At 40.6% G+C, this 17983-nt stretch overlaps 1 protein-coding gene across 8 annotated transcripts in view; it reads left to right on the forward strand.

The window, feature by feature from the left end:
• Positions 1-17983, forward strand: part of LRMDA (leucine rich melanocyte differentiation associated) — a 1048113-nt gene that overhangs the window by 299209 nt on the left and 730921 nt on the right. The window contains exon 1 of one of the 8 annotated variants that reach the window (XM_086680074.1): positions 9171-9237. The exons of the other annotated variants lie outside the window; for them this stretch is intronic. The gene's annotated coding sequence lies outside the window, so the exon portion shown is untranslated. Of the gene's footprint in view, positions 1-9170; positions 9238-17983 lie in introns of those variants that run through there. 8 annotated transcript variants of the gene reach the window in all.

The raw sequence follows: 17983 nt of genomic DNA on the forward strand, positions 1-17983 counted from the left end.
CTTCCTACATTACAAATATCACAAATATGACCTTAGATTTGGACCAGTGTTCATATGTTCATGATAATCCAATGGTATTATGCTAAGCAAAATAAGTCAGAGAAAGGTATCATATGATTTCACTTATATGTGGAAGTTAAGAAACAGATGAACATAGAAGAAGGGAAGGAAAAATAAGATAAAAACAGAGATGGAGGCAAACTATAAGAGACAAATACAGAGAACAAACTGAGGGCTGCTGGACGGGAGGTAGGTGGGAGGATTGGTTAGATGGGTGATGGGCATTAAGGAGGGCTTTTTTGGGGAAGAACAGTGGGTGTCATATGTAAGAGGTGAATCACTGGGTTCCACTCCTGAAGCCAAGACTACACTGTATGTTAACTAACTTGAATTTAAATAAATCGTAATAATAACCCAGTGGTCTCAAATTTCAATGTGCCTAAGAGTCTCTCAGGAATAGATTAAAGGGAACACTTGGGCTACACTTCAGTGAATTGCCTGTGCCCACATGGATTATGACAGCCATGCCCAGGCCACTGCCAAATTCCCAACTGTAAGGAGAACATGCTTGGAAGGCACCTAGCGCAATGGTAAGCTCTTAATAAATGGTAGCTGCCATTACTGTTGTTGTTACTACAGTTATTATGAATTGATTCCCATATTTTATCATCTTAGAAAGGCCAGCTAGATTGTGTAATTTTCTCTTGTTTGAGAACTGGGAAGGTATATATATGATTCACATTTGTCATTGTCATATTTGTCATGCTTATCTGTCAGCATCAGGTAAACTGTTCCCATCCTATATATATATATATATATATATATATATATATATATATATATATATATATATATGTATGTATATATATGTATATATATGTATATGTGTATATATATATATATATATATATGACATGTTCTTTCATCTTCTTGCCCTAACTTCATGAGCAAGCTCTCCTGGTTTTTTTTTTTTTTTTAATTCTTTTATTTTTTATTTTTAAAAATTTACATCCAAATTAGCATATACTGCAACAATGATTTCGGGAGTAGATTCCTTAGTGCCCTTTACCCATTTAGCCCATCCTCCCTCCCACAACCCCTCCAGCAACCCTCAGATTGTTCTCCATATTGATGAGTCTCTTCTGTTTTGTCCCCCTCTCTGTTTTTATATGATTTTTATTTTCCTTCCCTTATGTCATCTGTTGTGTCTCTTAAAGTCCTCATATGAGCAAAGTCATGATTTTTGTCTTTCTCTGAGTGACTAATTTCACTTAGCATAATACTTTCCAGTTCCATCCATGTAGCTGCAAATGGCAAGATTTCATTCTTTTTGATGGCCGAGTAATACTCCATTGTATATATCTGCCACCTTTTCTTTATCCATTCATCCATTGATGGACATTTGGGCTCTTTCCATGCTTCTGCTATTGTGGATAGTGCTGCTATAAACATGGGGGTGCATGTGTCCCTTCGAAACAGCACACCTGTATCCCGTGGATAAATGCCTAGTAGTGCAATTGTTGGGTCATAGGGTAGTTCTATTTTTAGTTTTTTGAGGAACCTCCATACTGTTTTCCAGAGTGGTTGCACCAGCTTGCATTCCCATCCTGGTTTTTCTATTTGAGTGCCACAATTTGACTGCTTATACAGGGTGAACAAAAATTAATGGGACGTTTTATTGAGATGATAATGTGGCCTGTGATTGAGGCAGAATGAGGGGTCACATGTTAGTTTCTTAGCTTAAAATTCAGTTCTTCTTGCCTTGCCTTTGCTAGAAAGAAAAGGAAGGGGAAGGGAAATTCTTTTTTCCGGAGTTAGTAGTAGTGAGAAGGGAATCAGTTTTCACTTACGAAACAGACTCCTCTTTTAATGTCCTGTATCTTTAAGTAGGGTCAGAGTAAGGGGGGTGGGGAGGATGTTGGGAATAACCAGAACTCATTGTATACCATTGTGTTTGTTGTCCCATCATAGGAGATGGATCATGAGAAATAAGGGAGGTGCAGAAATGGACTTTAATTGTTAAAATTCTACTTTTCTACAAAATAGAGAAATATTTTTTAAGAGGGAAACTTCTCAAATCCTTTACTTTGAAGATTCTTACCTTGGCCTGGGCCTCACCCACCTCTTTATGTCTAGGATGCCCAAGGGAGATGGTTTCTGAATTTACAAGTGAGTTGAGGAACCTGAGATAGATGGCTCATTCTTCATCTGACTGCCAGGGCTGGTGTCGTCTGTCATCTCCCACTTTGCTACTTGTATCAAATATTATGTTTCATTTGCCTAGATGGGAAGAAGTTGGGGTAGTAAGAAAAAAAACAATTTAAAATAATAGGGCTGAGCCAAATGGGGAAAATATCCAATGGTTAGTGAGGAAGAAAGAGATCATACACATGGGGATGGAGAGAACAACCACTAGGACCACCTTGGGAGGGATAAAGCAGAACTGTCAACCTCTGAAATCTCCTGCTCTGTTGTTTGGTCTCTGTTGAAGGATGAAAAGTTATAGGATGAATACTTTGGAGAGCTGGAGTCAAGTCCTGAAAATCTCAATTCTGCTCTAGGTCTCAGTTTCTGCAGTGTTGAGACTGGAAGATCTTTCTTTTCCCTTCAGCACAAAGATCTTGTTACTTTTATAAATATAAGATACTATATATAAAACTATGGTAACCACAAAGGAAAAGCCCATGGTAGATACAGAAGATTATGATGGAATCACAGCATACCATTGCCAGTCATCAAATCACAAAGGAAAGCAGGAAGAGAGGAAGCAAGGAACAAATGATCTATAAAATAGTCAGAAAACAGTGAACAGAATGGCAGTAGTAAGTCCTTTCCTATTAATCATTACTTTAAATATAAATGGATTAAATTCTTTAAAAGTCATAGAATGACTAAGTGGGTAGAAAAACAAGATTCAACAGCATACTGCTTAGGACGCATAGACTGAGAGTAAAGGGATGGGAAAAGCTACTTCAGGCAGATGGTAATCTTCAGGCAAAAGCAGGAGTGGTCATACTTAGAGTAGACTTCAAGCTGGCCATGGTCAAAAGAGACAAGGACATTATATAATAATGAAAGGTTAATTCAAGAAGATAAAACAATATAAATATAACACTGGAGTACCTAAAAATAAAGCAAACACTGACAGACTGACAGAAATAATAAATAAATAGCAAGATAATAGTTGTAGGCTTGAATAACCCATTCTCAATAATGGGCAGGTCGTTCAGACAAAGAGTCAGTAAGGAAATGGCATATTTGAGTAATACTATAGGCCAAATGGACTTAAGGCATATATATAAAACATAGCATTCAACAGCAGAATGTGCATTTTTCTCAAGTGCACATGGAACATTTTGTAGGGCAGATCATATGTTAGGCCAGAAAGCAAGTCTGAACAAATTCAGAAAAACAGAAATTATATTCAGTATATTTTCTGACCACAATAGTATGAAGCTAGAAATCACTAACAGGAGGGAAATGGGAACCTGAACAACCAGTGGCTCGAGGAAGAAACCAAAAGGGAAATAAAAAAAAAATCTTGAGACAAAATAGAAAAATAAAATGGAAACACAACATAGCAAAAATATATGGGATGCAGTAAAAGTAGTTCTGACAGGTAAGTTCATAGTGATAAATGCCTATCTCAAGAAACAAAAGTCTCAAGTAAACAACTTTAATTCTTTTAATGTGTGTTTATTTTGGAGAGACAGAGTGTGAGTCTGAGAGGAGGAGAAAACGGAATCCGAAGCAGGCTTCAGGTTCTGCGCTGTCAGCACAGAGCCCGGTGCAGGGCTTGAACTGACAAATCGCAAGATCATGACCTGATCTGGAGCCGGACCCTTAACTGACTGAGCCACCCAGGCATCCCATCAAATAAACAACTTTAAATTCAAGGAGCTAGAAAAAAGATAAGCTAAACCCAAAGTTAGCAGAAAGAAAGCAAAAATGGATTAGAGGAGAAATAAATGGAATAGTAAAGATTAACAAAACTAAGAATTGGTTCTTTGAACAGATAAACAAAATGGGCAAAACTTTAGTTAGACTAATAAAGAGAGATGACCCAAACCAATAAAATTATTAATGAAAAAGACATTACAACTGATGCCATGGAAATACAAAAGAACATAAAAGACAGTGATGAGCAATTATATACCAACCAAATTGTACAACCCAGGAGAAATGGATAAATTCCTGGAACTATACAACCTACCAAGACTGAATTCTGAAGAAATGGAAAGTCTGAGTAGACCAAAATACAAGTAAGGAAATTGAATCAGTAGGCAAAAATCTCCCAACAAAAACCCATGAGCAGATGGTATCACTGACAAATTTAAATGTTTAAAGAAGAATGCATGCTCTTCTTGTTCAAACTCTTCCAAAAGAAGACTATAGACCACTATCTCTAATGAATATAGATGCAAAAATCCTCAACAAAATACGCCCAAATCAAATTCAGCAACACATTAAAAGGATGATATGCTGTGATCCATTGAGAGTCATCCCTGAAATACAAGGAGGGTTCAAGGTACTCAATCAGTCCATGTCATATCACATTAATAGAATGAAAGATAAAAGTTGTATGATTGTTTAGTCCAGGAAAAACATTTGACAAAATTCAGCATCTGTTCATGATAAAACTCCGAACAATTGGGTATGGAAGTAGTGTACCTCAACATAAAAGACTAGGACAAGCCCACAGCTAATACCATAATCAATAGTGAAAGGTTGAAAACTTCCTGTAAGATCAGGAACAAGACAAGGTTGCCCACTGTCACCACTGCTGTTCAACATAGTAATGGAAATCCTAGCTGGAGCAATCAGGTGAGAAAAAGAAAGAAAAGGCATCTTAATCAGAAAGGAAGAATTAAAATGGTCTCTGATTGCAGATGACATCATATACAGAAAATCCAAAAGACTTGACTAAAAAAATTGAATAATGTAGTAAACAAATCCAGTAAAGTTGCAGACTGTAAGATCAACATATAAAAGTCAGTCATGTTTGTATATAATAACAATAAACTGTCTTAAAAAGAAAGAAAATCTATTTGGAATAGCATCAAAACCAATAAAATGCTTAGGAATAAATTTAACCAAGGAGGTAAAAGATGTGTACACAAACAACTGAAAGACGCTGATGAAAGAAAAGACACAGGTGAATAAAAAGATATCCTGCATTCATAGATAGGAAGAATTAATATTGTTAAAATGTCCATACTGTCCAAAGCCATCTATAGATTCAGTGAAATTCCTGTAAAAATTCCCATGGCATTTTCACAGAAACAGAAATAATCCTCAAATTCGTATGGAGCCACAGAAGACTGAATAGCCAAAGGAATCCTGAAAAAGAATGTTAAAGTGTGATGGAGGCATCACACTTCTTGATAAGGCAATGGTAATCAAAACAGTATGGTACTGGAATAAAAGCAGGCACAGAGACCACTGGAACAATGCAGAGCCCAGGTATAAACCCATGAATATGTGGTCAACTGATATTTGACAAGGGATCCCAAATACTCAATGGGGAAATTACAGTGTCTTTAGTAAATGGTATTGGGAAAACTGGAGCCGTATCTTCCATCACTCACAAACTTTAACTTGAAATGGACTGAAGACCTAAATGTAAGATCTGAAACTATGAAACTCTTAGAAGAAAACATGAGGAAAAAGTTCCTTTACATTGGTCTTGGCAACAATTTCATGGATAGGACACCACAAGCTCAGATAACAAAAGCAAAACCCAACAAATGGGACTGTATCAAACTACAAAGCTTTTTGGCCCATTTGGACAGCAAAAGAAAATGATCAGCAAAATGCAAAAGCAATCTAGCGAATGGGAGAAAATATTTGTAAACCACGTATCTGGTAAGGGGTTAATAGTAAAATACATAATGAATTCCTACAAGTCAGGAGCCAAAAACCCAAATAATCCATTTGAAAAATGGGCAAAGGACCTGAGTAGACACTTTTCCAAAGATGATATGCAAATGGCCAGCAGGTACATGAAAAAGTGCTCAACATCACTAATCATCAGGGAAATACAAATCAAAACTACATTGGGATGTCACCTCACACCTGTTAGAATGGCTGTTACCAGAAATGAAGATAACAAGTGCTGTGGAGGATATGGTGAAAAGGAAACCCTTATATACTGTCAGCGGAAATGTAAATTGATGCAGCCACTGTGGAAAAAATTACATTTTCCTTCACGTTTTAAAAGTAGAACTAATATGTGATCTAGCAATTCCACTTCTGTGTGTATATCCCAAGGTAATGGTATTACTGTCTCAAGATCTGCATCTCTGTATTCATTGAAACATTACCTGCAATAGCCAAGAATGCAAACAACCCAAGTGTCCATAGAAGTGAGTGGATATGGAAAGTGTCATGTTATCTTCTTCATATATCTACTTGTATCTGTCTGTAGATCTAACTATAGCTTGATCTATCTATGAATACTCTTCAGCCGTAAAAAATAAGGTAATCTTGTCATTGGTGACAACATGGATGGACCTTGAGTAAGTCAGACAGGGAAAAATAAACACTAAATGATCTCACTTACAGTAGAATCTAAAAAGCAAAACTCAGAGCAGCCATATATTATTGGTGGTTTGTCAGGGATGGGGTGGTAGGAATGGTAAAAGTTACAAAGGATACAAACTAACATTTATAAGATGAGTAAGTTCTGGGGATGTAATTCACAGCATGGTAACTATAGCTAACAATATTGTACATTTGAAAGTTGTTCAGAGAGTAGATTTACACATGTAAATTGTAACTGTGAGTTGATGGATGTATTAAGCTTATTGTGGTAATCATTTCACAATATATACGTATGTCAAATCATATTGTACACTTTAAATGTGTACGGTGTTATGTCAGTTATATCTGCGTACAGCTGGGGAAAAAAAGAATTTGTTACTCATAAGGCCATAATGATACCAACATTTAGGACATTACCTGAGCTTCTGAAAATAAATGTGTTACTATCAACCCACATAAGTGTTCATTTACTCAGTGAGTGTTAGTTGAGTATCTACTCTTTGCTAGGCACAGTGCTCATTATTGGGCACACCAAGGTGAATGCACAAGAGAGATTCTCCTGCAGTGGCACTTACAGCGCAATCTGTCTACTCAGTATATACTAGCCCAGGAGGCTGTGGTATCAGAAAATAGGACGGAGAGAGAGCCTGGCATTGGAAGACATTCAAGAGGTTTAAGCCCTGTATCAAGTATTTTTCTGTTTTGAAAGTCTTAGCTAAGTATCACTTTCTTGTAGAGGCCCACCCTGGCCACCTGATTCAATACTGCTCCCTCCTCAGGGAAGCTCCTGATCTCATGCTGCTTTTTTTTTTTTTCTTTTTTTTCTTATTGCCTGTTACCATTTAGTGCTTCCCAATATATGACATAATTTACTTATTTATTAGGGTAATTGGAGATGATCGGCCTACCTCATGCTGGAATATAAGCTCCAAAATCTTTGTGCTTTGTTCAACAGTGTATTCTAAATGCCTGGAACAGTAGTGGGCACTCAGTAAATATTTGTAGAATGGATTAATAAATGACTGTATGACTGAGGAGTAGAGTATTATGATATTGGAGAAAACGTGGTGTATTATTCACTAAGGCATTAGTCTTGAGAAATTGATGGCATTCTTCTACCGATGTTGTGAAAGTCTTTTGTTTTGAAGGGTGTGATGTATAGTGGTAAAATTCAAAAAAATTTTTATTGGTAGAGTGTGGCCAACCAGAGGGTAATCTAGCATCTAGCTTTGCTCAGAAAAGGCCCTCAGATGTTTACCTGGCTAGGTTGGGTTGAGCTGTGTCAGAAATCCCTTTTCTTTTTGCTTCTGTGTAAAGCAAACAAATAATCAGCAACAACAACAATACCCAACCCAAACTTCTAGATGAGTCCTGATGTGTTTTCTCAGTGGGGATTGCTGTGATGTGCTATGTGTTGCCTCTGGGTTAGCCACACTGGAAGGCTTGTTCGTGCGTTATGCTATGATTTGAGGCTCCACGGTCTGTTTTCCTTGGTCAAAAACTTCTCTTCCTATTAGCCCAAGGTACACTTTTCAGATTGTTCAAACAGTGTTTCTCCTTCCTTGGGCTTGTGTGGCCCTGTTAAACTTGTGACCGGGCAATAGAAGGTACTGTAAACTACTCCCTCAGCTGAGATTACCTAGTTCACCCCTGAGTCCATTTAGAAGCATCCTATCCTAATTTCTTGAGCTTACCCATGTGTGTGTGGGGTGCAGAAAGCCTGATGCACTCTGCTTTCAAATGTCTCTTGCCTCTGTCTGCTGTAAAATGCTTACACATTAATTATGAACCTTTTTTTTTTTTTTTTTGGAAGGGAAGGGTGGGCAAAGGGGGAAGGCAGTGGGAGGAAGGTGGCCAAGAGTAATTCTAAAGGGCCAAATACATAGGCTTCCTCCCCAAACTCTCCTTGTTTAGTAAACGAAGGCACGTGAAAGTGGAACATTTGGCGCTTTGCACCAATATTATGGTGTAAAATTATAGTTAGGAATATTGTGTAAAAACCGTAATAGTTCGCAGTTATAGCTATGGTGAGAACAGCAGGCAAGACTATAAGCTTTAATTTATGTTGTGCTTTGGACATTTTTCAGAAACTATTTACCCATTACCTCTTAGGTCAGTGGCCTAATAATGCAACAAAGCACTTTTTGAAATTGCAGATAATTTTCAGTGCTCAGATCTCTGTGTAGTATTGATGGGGAGGGTGGTTGATTAGGACCTTGGGAATTGTGCTTGATGGGAACAATCTGGAAGGAGTGAAAAATTATTAAACACACACAGCGGGGGACAGAGGATTTACCATTGTCGTGCGGTGCCATTAATTCTCATTGCTCGGCACAGCGGCTTGATTGCATACTGTGAATACTGTTTATTGGAGAATGGGTACAATTTTGCTGCAGTTGTTGTAATGTAATACTAAATGCTAATTAGACTTCTAACAATAATTAGAACCTCTTGCCAGACTTGGAAATAGAAACACTCAATTGAATTTACAGAAACAAAGACCTTTAAGCTATGCCACTAGCAGCATCGACTTCAAGAAGTTTTTCACGTTTTTAGTTACAGATTTGCCAACACATATATATTTTTTTATGGGGTGCATAATGAGTTCATTTATGTTCTCAATAGGATTATTTTCAAAATGAGATGAAGCAAACCTCCTCTTCCCCATCAGATGAAGAAAATCTACAAACACAGGTATAATCTGAAATGTACCTTTGTTAGCATGCAGATGGCAGCTGCCATGCTCTTGGGCGTGCAGGGAAAGCAGGGCTGTGCAGGGGAGCATGGCTAATGCGGATTTTGGAGCCATTCTGAATGCTTAACGTTTTCCTCAAACCCGGTGTTGTCTCCTTGCCTCTGTGCGCATGTGCACACCTGAGGGCCAGAGGTGTTTCATTGGACCAGCTCCCTCAGTTGCCTTCCTGAAGCTCCATCATAGCCAGAGGCAGGTCAAACCCACAGCAACCTGATGGGATAAAGCTCTTCTTGGCTGCTTTGCTTTGTCCAACCTTTTAAATCTACGGGTATGGCAGAACTCTTAGCAAAGTGAGAGAGGTGTCAAATATGTTCACCAGTGAGAAATAATTAGCTGCGAATTTCCTTGGCATCCCGTGGGCCTTGTGGTTTCACCCCAACACGGCTGGGCAGGAGTGTCGGGAGGCCATCCCAGGAATGTGGCCACGGGCATCTCAAGGAGGTCAGGAGGGCCTGAACATGTTACTTGGCACCAGACCCTGGTGCAGCACCATGATCTGGGTTTGTCTGGCAACAGTTGAGCGAGGCCTTTGTTGTTGGGGTCTCAATGCTGGATGTAATTTCCCCATCCTGTTTTTGTTTTGTTTTTAAACCCAGAGGTACAAAGTCTTAAGCCTCATTGACCCTCCCTTCACAAATATGCCACGCGAAACAATGGAGAATGCCTCCCCTCCTTTGAATTTTAACTGAGCCTAAATTGACTAGCTGGTGTTCAGTGCTAATAATTAGCTGCTTGACATGATGTATCATGTTACCCCTTTGTTTGGAGCCATCAAAGTAATAGAAACAGAATCTTGAAGCTCTGTGCTGAAACAGTATTAAAGCAACCTGCGCTCTCCTGCTGCATGGGCCCCAGACTTCTGGGTGAAGTGAGTTCTTACAGGTTTTACTGGTTACTGGGAAACACGTTTTATGATGGAAATGCTGCAAGCACATTATTTCTCTAGCCTCCAGTGTGAGGCATGGCTACTTTAAGCCGAGAAGGAATTTCTTGGTTTTTCTGGTTTTGGTTAGAATGTCTGTTTGTATAAGCTTTTGAAAAAGGATGTTTATAGAAATGTCCATTTTTGTGTCTTTATTAATATTTCATCAAATTCACGAAACCTAACCACTTCCCCCAACCAAGTGACCCCTACGTACACCCACAATTGCACTCTCCCCCACCCCCAGGTAAAAAAAAAATTTTTTTTTTTGTTTTGACTTAAGTTCCTTTCATTAAAAAAATTTTTTTTTAAACATTTATTCATTTTTGAGAGACAGAGCATGAGCATGGGAGGGGCAGAGAGAGGAGGAGACACAGAATCTGAAGCAGGTTCCAGGCTCTGAGCTGTCAGCACACAGCCTGATGCGGGGTTTGAACCCATGAACCGTGAGATCATGACCTGAGCCGAACTCAGACACTTAACTGATTGAGCCACCCAGGTGCCTGCCCCCCCTTGAAAAAAAATTTTTTTAACGTTTACTAACTTTCTTTCATTTTAATATTTGACCTTTTTGACTTGTCTCCTCCCTACCAAAGGACTCCCCCTGCTAGTGGGACCTTTGCTGGTTGGAGTCAGGGAGGAGGGGGTTGGATCCTGGGCATGCCCCAAACAGAGCTGCTTACTCCTGTTAACCAAGACAAGTTTTCTTCTGAGAAATAGTCCGTTAAGCTTCTCTCTCTGCCACTCATTGGGTTGAGAGAGGCTCTTTCTCATCTCACCTTTGGACTCCTCTTACCCTGTAGGAGTTGGGTGATTGGATCAGGTTCTCTCCTCTTAATGATACTGGTGGGGTCTTATTGTTTAACTTGGGGAAGGTCAATTGTTGATAGTGATCTAATTTCACACTAAAGCTTAATATTCAGGGCAGAAGAAGTCATCAGTAAACAACCAGTGACCAAAAATCCTTGACTCTGGTGACCAGTTTCCTCTGTGCCAGAGAGTGCTGTATGAGGCACTTTGTTTGGTCCCAACGGGGTTAAATAGAGCTCTGTGACTTGAGACGGGCTCCGCACATTTGCCTGTCTTGCAGTTTGTATGAAGTATGCCAATGAAATTTTTAAGGAGGTACTGTGGGAGCATTTTAGTCCGTGTTTTAGCAAATACAGTTGATTGCCAGAGGTGCTCACGTTGTGGTTTTTCCCTTTCTGAGGATACAGTTTTTCTCGTGCTGGTCTGCTGAGAGTCCGTGAAAGATGAGGCCCGAGTGAGTCAAATGCTTTCTTTATATTTTCTGGTTACATTTTTCTTGTTCACAAGTCAGTGGCACCTGCAAATGGAAGACTTGCTGAGGTAGCACCTGGCTGATTAGCAACTTTTGCTTGGACCCACTCACACACTGACCGTTAAATTACCTCCTATCATGCCTGGGCTGTGTGGCCGCTGCCAAGAGGCAGGCAGAGGTCAATTCAATATGGCTGACATGTTCTGTGTTTCCCCACAGCATGTCACATGTAACCAGCGCAGCGACTTTGACAAAGTACCGCAGGGTGACCTGGTAGTCTTGGGTCAGAGTGAGAGAAATTGGTGTTGTACTAAGATGTATGTTAATACATATATTATTTATATGGGCATTAGCGAATGCTATTGTTGCCTCAGCACAAACCCAGGCCCAGGGATTGGCCTTGGGGTTTTTGCAAGCTTACTTTATCATGTTTCTCCCCACCCCCTCCCTGCTCATGAATAATTAAAAACTTAAATTACTTGCCATGTACAAAATTCATATGCTGGGGAAAATAGCTACATGAAAATTAATTTTCTGTTCTGTGAGACTGACGGGAAATCAATTAATCTTGATGTATTATTTTATGCAGAACAGGGTGCAAGAACCTGCAGAGAGAATGGCTACAGCTGTTCTTGTTGGTCGGGCCATATATTATCGTTGGCGGGTTTGACAGCTTCTGAAGGAAATGGCTGAGGGGTATCAGGCAGGTGAATCAACTGTAAAAATTTATTGGAGGATACAAACTGTTTCCAGGGGACTGATATAAAACTCACACTTGAGAACTGAAGTATTGAATGTTTTTGTGACTGAAGCAGCTTGTTGTCAATATTTATAGCTTTTCTCTTTGTTACATGTCCTATTTGTTTGATTAACTAGTCAGATGTTAGTGTCTGTCTGTAATTTATCTGTTGTGCCTTCTGTAGCATTTTTGATACATAAAGATTTACCACTAGATAAATAAGGCAGCTCACACAATGCAATATGCTAAATAAAATGACAGAACTGTTTACAACATGTTACAAGTTTTATAACTCATGAGGTAGATCAGTAACTTTTGTTTACTGGTGTCACTGTTAGTTGAAACATGTCTCAATGTATTAACTACTATGGGGGTAAACAAGGCTCTCTTAAATAAGCAGAGATTATAATCAACACATACCTCATGGTAAATCATTTAAGAGGCTCTATAAAAACGTTTATGTACAGCCATACATAATGCATACATTTCTGAAATAAAATAAACGCGTGCTTTTAGAATAGGCTGTAGTTACATTTCTTTGCCATGCCGTCAGCATCAATTTCCCCTGTAGATGATGGAGGTGCGATGTTCAGACAAATGCTGACACAGACAGATGGGAGCCCTCCACCAAGGGGCGGTGGCTTGGCAGGTGACTTCAGGAATGGCTGCTGGGAAAGCACGTGTGTGTCGGTGGCATCATCCAAAAGCATGGGAGGCTGGTGGAGCTGGGCCAGCATGGCGTCTCATCCTCCCCGAGCCCTAGGGTAGGTGGTTGAGGCTCACTGCACGTGGACTTTAGGGAGCCCTATGTGATGTATGGGCTTAGGGAGACCCCAAGAGAGTGGATATAGAGAATGTTTCCCACAAAGCCCCTCTGTGACCACCTGCCTCTTGCCTGTCAGTAGGTGAGGCGGGGACCCAGAAGCAGTAGGATTACTAGCTTCTTAAGAAATGGGCATGAGGACTCAGGTTCCCTTATCCCTACAGAGAGAGAAGGGGTATGTATCCTGTGTTGCTTGTGTAGTCTCCAGACATCAGGCTCACTGACTTTCAGCTAAGGATCCAAAGTTCTCTTGGTCTTTGGCAAACTGTGTTAAGTACAGTCTTTGAAACAGCTGGCACAACTTGTTATTCAGTTTCTAGTAGTTCATGAATGGCTCTCTCATTAATAGTACTTAATATAAATACCATTATGACATTTTACCACCTTTCTTAAGAGAAGGTGGATCTTGACAGGCCCAGATCTTGAGAGGCATAGTAACAGCATCTTGCCTTGGTCTAGTACTTTTCACTCTTTCAGAAGCCTGGCCTTAATACATACATGGAAACTATATTAGTTGGCATAAGCATGTTAATATGTTTATTAATTTGTAAGAGGGACATTCCTTGTTTGACTAGGTTGAGGGAGGAGGTTGGAGACTTCTGGGTGACATATTACTGTACACTTAGGGGTTGAAACAGAACCCACTTAATTATCTGTAGGTTGGTAAATCTAGGGAGGCTTGCCTGGATTCTCTGTTTAGGGTCTTATTTATAAGAGCTCATTCAGGGGTGTTGGCAGAACTGAGCTTCTTACCTTTGTAGGACTGATGGCTTTTTTCTTGCTGGTTATTTTCTAGGTTCCACTCCTAGCTTCTGGAGGACGTTGTCAGACCCTTTCCTTGTAGCCCCACATCTTTAAGCAGACAGTGGGCTCTCTCTGTCCTGCTGACTCCCCCTTAGACTTGGAGTCCCTTGGGATTAGCTTTCTGCTCCCAGTCAGAGAAAAATCTCTGCTTTCATAAAAGAGCTCACATGATTAGATATGGCTCAGCCAGATAATTCTCTGCGTCTTAAAGCCAATTGATTAGTAACCTTAAATATATCTGCAGAGTCCTTTTTGCCATGTAACGTAATGTAATAGAAGCAGCATCACTGAGAACAGGTTTGGGGGGCCACGGTAGAAGTCTGTCTATCACGGGAGCACTTGGTGTGGTGTTTACATTGTGAATTCTCCAGAGCAGTGCCTCTCTTAGTCGTTACTTTTCTTTTGTTGTCCCACAACTTGGTCTGGAAAGAAGAGGACCAACTTTGGGTGGGCTTTCACAGCAAATACACGTGCAGTGCCTGCTGTATGTCTAACCTTGCATTGTGAGCAGGAAGTGAAACTCGCTGTAAGATATGGTTCCTCAATCTCTCCACAACAAAGCTTTTCATACATATACCAGGAGACCGTTCACCCATCAAGGCACTTGAGGGAGGGGTGCTAAATTAAGTGGAGTTGAGTGGGAAAGTAAATCTCTGGGAATTGAAGTGGGCATAATACTTGAAGAGAGGAAATGATTTTCAGGCCTTGAGCAAGGCATACGGTTGGACCAGATGGAGAAGACGGGTGAGGACATGAAAGTGGCAAAGTGCCTACTGTGTTGGGAAAGTAATGGGAAGTCAAGTGGGGTTTCCCCACTCTTGAGTTGGTGCGTTACCCCTTGTGAAGGCAGATGGGAGGCACGCTGTGGAAAATAAATGTGTGCTGACAGTGAGCCCTATGGGGACAAAGGCTTTGAAATCACAAGAAGTTCTTTATTCTTAAAGAAGCCTCTTGAAGGATTTGTGTTCTCCATCCCTGCCAACAATAGGCCTTTTTAGGGGTGTTCTGTTCTTGGGGTATGGGTAACTCGTTCTAAACAATGTGATGAGTTCTGTATGGAAGGTTTGCAACTTACAGGATTGCACCTAACAGTCACCTGGGGAGCTTTGAAAATAACACCAATGTTCAGGCTGCACCTCAGACCTACTCCATCACAATTACTATAGATGGGGTGCAGGGTTTGGGGTTTTATTGAAAAGTTTGCTGGATGATTTTAATACTACTCAGCTGGGGTAAGAACCTCTTTACCACATTCTAGGTATGCACGTAGTGCTGTGGGATCCATGCTATTCATTTAGGAAGTGACATTCGAAGTGGGGTCTTGACAACTGAGAAGGAGTTTACCAAGTAGAAAGTGGGGGTTAGGGCATTTCAGGCAAAGCTGGGGAGCATAGGGATAAGGAAGTTGATAGTCTGCCTGGAGACTAGTGAACGGTGCACGGGTTCAGCACAAGGGAGATAGAGGCTCGGAGGAGGCTGCTACGAGTTGAAGCTGGATGGATGGGTTGGGGTGAACATTGAAACGAATGCTGTCAGATTTTGCAAAAAACACCCTTTACTTTCAAGGCTTTGTCCTGATCCAGCCTGACCTTCCCCTTGGTTAATCCGAATTACTGAGGTTTGACTCCATGTTCGGTTTTTCTGAGATTTGCTTTGATTTCTCTCAGAAGTGGAGCCGTGTTTATTCTCTGAGCGGCTCTGTGTACACACTCTGCTGGTGGACTTGCCTGGGATGAGCCGTGGGTCCTCTGAGAACCGCTTCCTGTTTGGTCTGGTAACTCCTAAGCCTGCCTTTCTTTCCTGCAGTCTGCAGTTGTGGAAATATGCACTATTTGAAGTTTGGAGGAGATCAATTTTTCATCCTTTCCTTAGTGGGATAAAGAATATTTCAAACACCACTGGAGGCCAGAGAGCTCTGCGAAGTTTTGAAATAGCTTGGGAAATGTGCCACATGCTTCACACTTCATTTTTCTCCTCTCTCTCTGTCTCTCTCTCTCTCTTTTCATTGTTTCACTTAATTAAAATATTGTAATGCACAAAGGGGAGAGGAGACAAATATTTAGAGAAAGGAAAGGAAATGGGTTCATTTGAAATGGACTAGAAGCAAGCCTGGTGCTTGTAGCCTGAAATCATTCTGCTCATTTAGTAAGGTAAACTTGAAGCCTTCTTCCTGCCTGTGAGGTGATAAAGCAAAACCAAGAGCTCCAACATGATTGTTAATGAAAACCCTGGTCAGAGCAGCCCCCTCCTCCACCCCCACCACCCCGTTTCCCCTCCCAAACCAAAGAAAAAATTGGAACATTTTTGGGTCCAAGTTTCACAGATGTTAAGCATTTTGTGATATTACTTAGGGGGTTTCCTGAGCTACATTAAAGTTGAACCACTAGGGTGTTGAAACAGTTGGACCCATAATAAAATATACATGAAAAGGAATTGTGACACATTGGCTGTTATGTGCTGGTGACAATTAGGTTACTGCTTTAAAAATACATATCCTAGACACATCTACAGGAGCTTTTTAGGGAATTTTGAGTAGAAGTTGAGTAAAGGCGGATGGTAATTTCTCTGGTTGCCTCTGGCAGGTGGACATAATTTAACAATACCCGTCAGATATGACAAATTGTTTGTGAGTTACATTAGGGCCTTAATAAGATCACATCTGTTCATATATCCTCCTTAACCACAGAGCCTGATTTAGAGAGTTTTCATACTGGTAGAGTATTGTTGTTTAAATATTTAGAGGGGTCTAGACATGTATCATAAAAGAATAGACTCTTGTGTATAAAAACACAGTCCTTTTATTCTTAGTGTTTTTGCTTTCACGGATCTTGCATCATTCTGTCTATCTGAGTGAACCACATGTTGCTTCTGAGAGCCAGGAAACATATTTCATTCTATGTTGGAGCTAGTATGTTAGAGAGGGAGGAGGCCTTACAGAGCGACTCCACCCCCGCCCCTCCTGGCAGGGGTAGGGATCTGAGGCTGAGACTGAGTAAGGGGCTTGTTGAGGACGTCTTACCCCATAAATTGGCAGAGCCAGAATTAGGACTTCATCTGGCACTTTGAGTTGTAGTGATCTTTCTGCTGTGCTGGACTTTTACTCTGGGCTAGAAAACGAGGCCCTTGATGCCGTAGGAATAGCTCACATATCGGTGTCACGAGGGGCCGCAGTCCTTTCCAGAGGACATTCTTGGTCACGGGGAGGCCAGGCTCTTTTCCGTGTATTAAAATTTAGGGCCTTGCCCAGTGTCCTTCCTTGGACAAAGAATCTTCTGTCACTTCCCAGCCTAAACGCATGGGTGGGTTTCTTCCGTCTTGGACCACATCGTGTGTGTTCCCACCTCAGCTCACACAGTCCCCTTCTCCTTTTGGTCTCTTCCATGTCCGGAATAAGTAAGCTCCGTTTCATCATGAGCTCTTCAAGTCCACAGCCATCTATTAGGTTGAATCCTACGAAAATGCTGTTCTATAGGTCAGAAAGGTCAAATAATGGCAACTCCAGCAGATTCACCCTAAAAGTAGTCTTTAGAAAGCCTCTGTGCCACTTCTATTTTTTATTCACTTTCTCACTGTACATATGTGTACAGGTTTGTATTGGCTTTTATTTTTATTTATTTTTTTATTAATTTTTTTTAACATTTGCTTTTTGAGAGATACAGAGTGTGAGCAGGGGAGGGGCAGAGGGAGAGAGGGAGACACAGAATCCGAAGCAGGCTCACAGGCTCTGAACCCTCAGCACAGAGTCCGATGAAGAGCTGGAACTCACAAACTGTGAGATCGTGACCTGAGCCCAAGTCAGATGCTTAACGGACTGAGCCACCCAAGTGCCCCAGTGTTGACTTTTTAAAACAAATTTTATTTTGTAGTATTTTGAGATTTACAGAAAAATTGCAGGCACAGTGCAGTTTTTCTATACCCTAACCGAGTTTCAGTTTCCTCTATTGTTAAGATTTCGCATGACCTTTGTATTTTTGTCAAGTTTAAGAAAGAGACATTGGAACATTACTAAAATTCCAGACTTTATTTGGATTCCATCACTTTTTCCATTAATGTCCTTTTTCTGTGGTAGCCTCCAGTCCAGGGTCCCAGGTACCACACTGCATTTTGTTGTCATG

The sequence above is a fragment of the Puma concolor genome, chromosome D2 (assembly GCF_028749965.1).
Source record: "Puma concolor isolate L17-30 chromosome D2, mPumCon1.1.hap2, whole genome shotgun sequence".
Taxonomy (NCBI): Eukaryota; Metazoa; Chordata; class Mammalia; order Carnivora; family Felidae; genus Puma; species Puma concolor.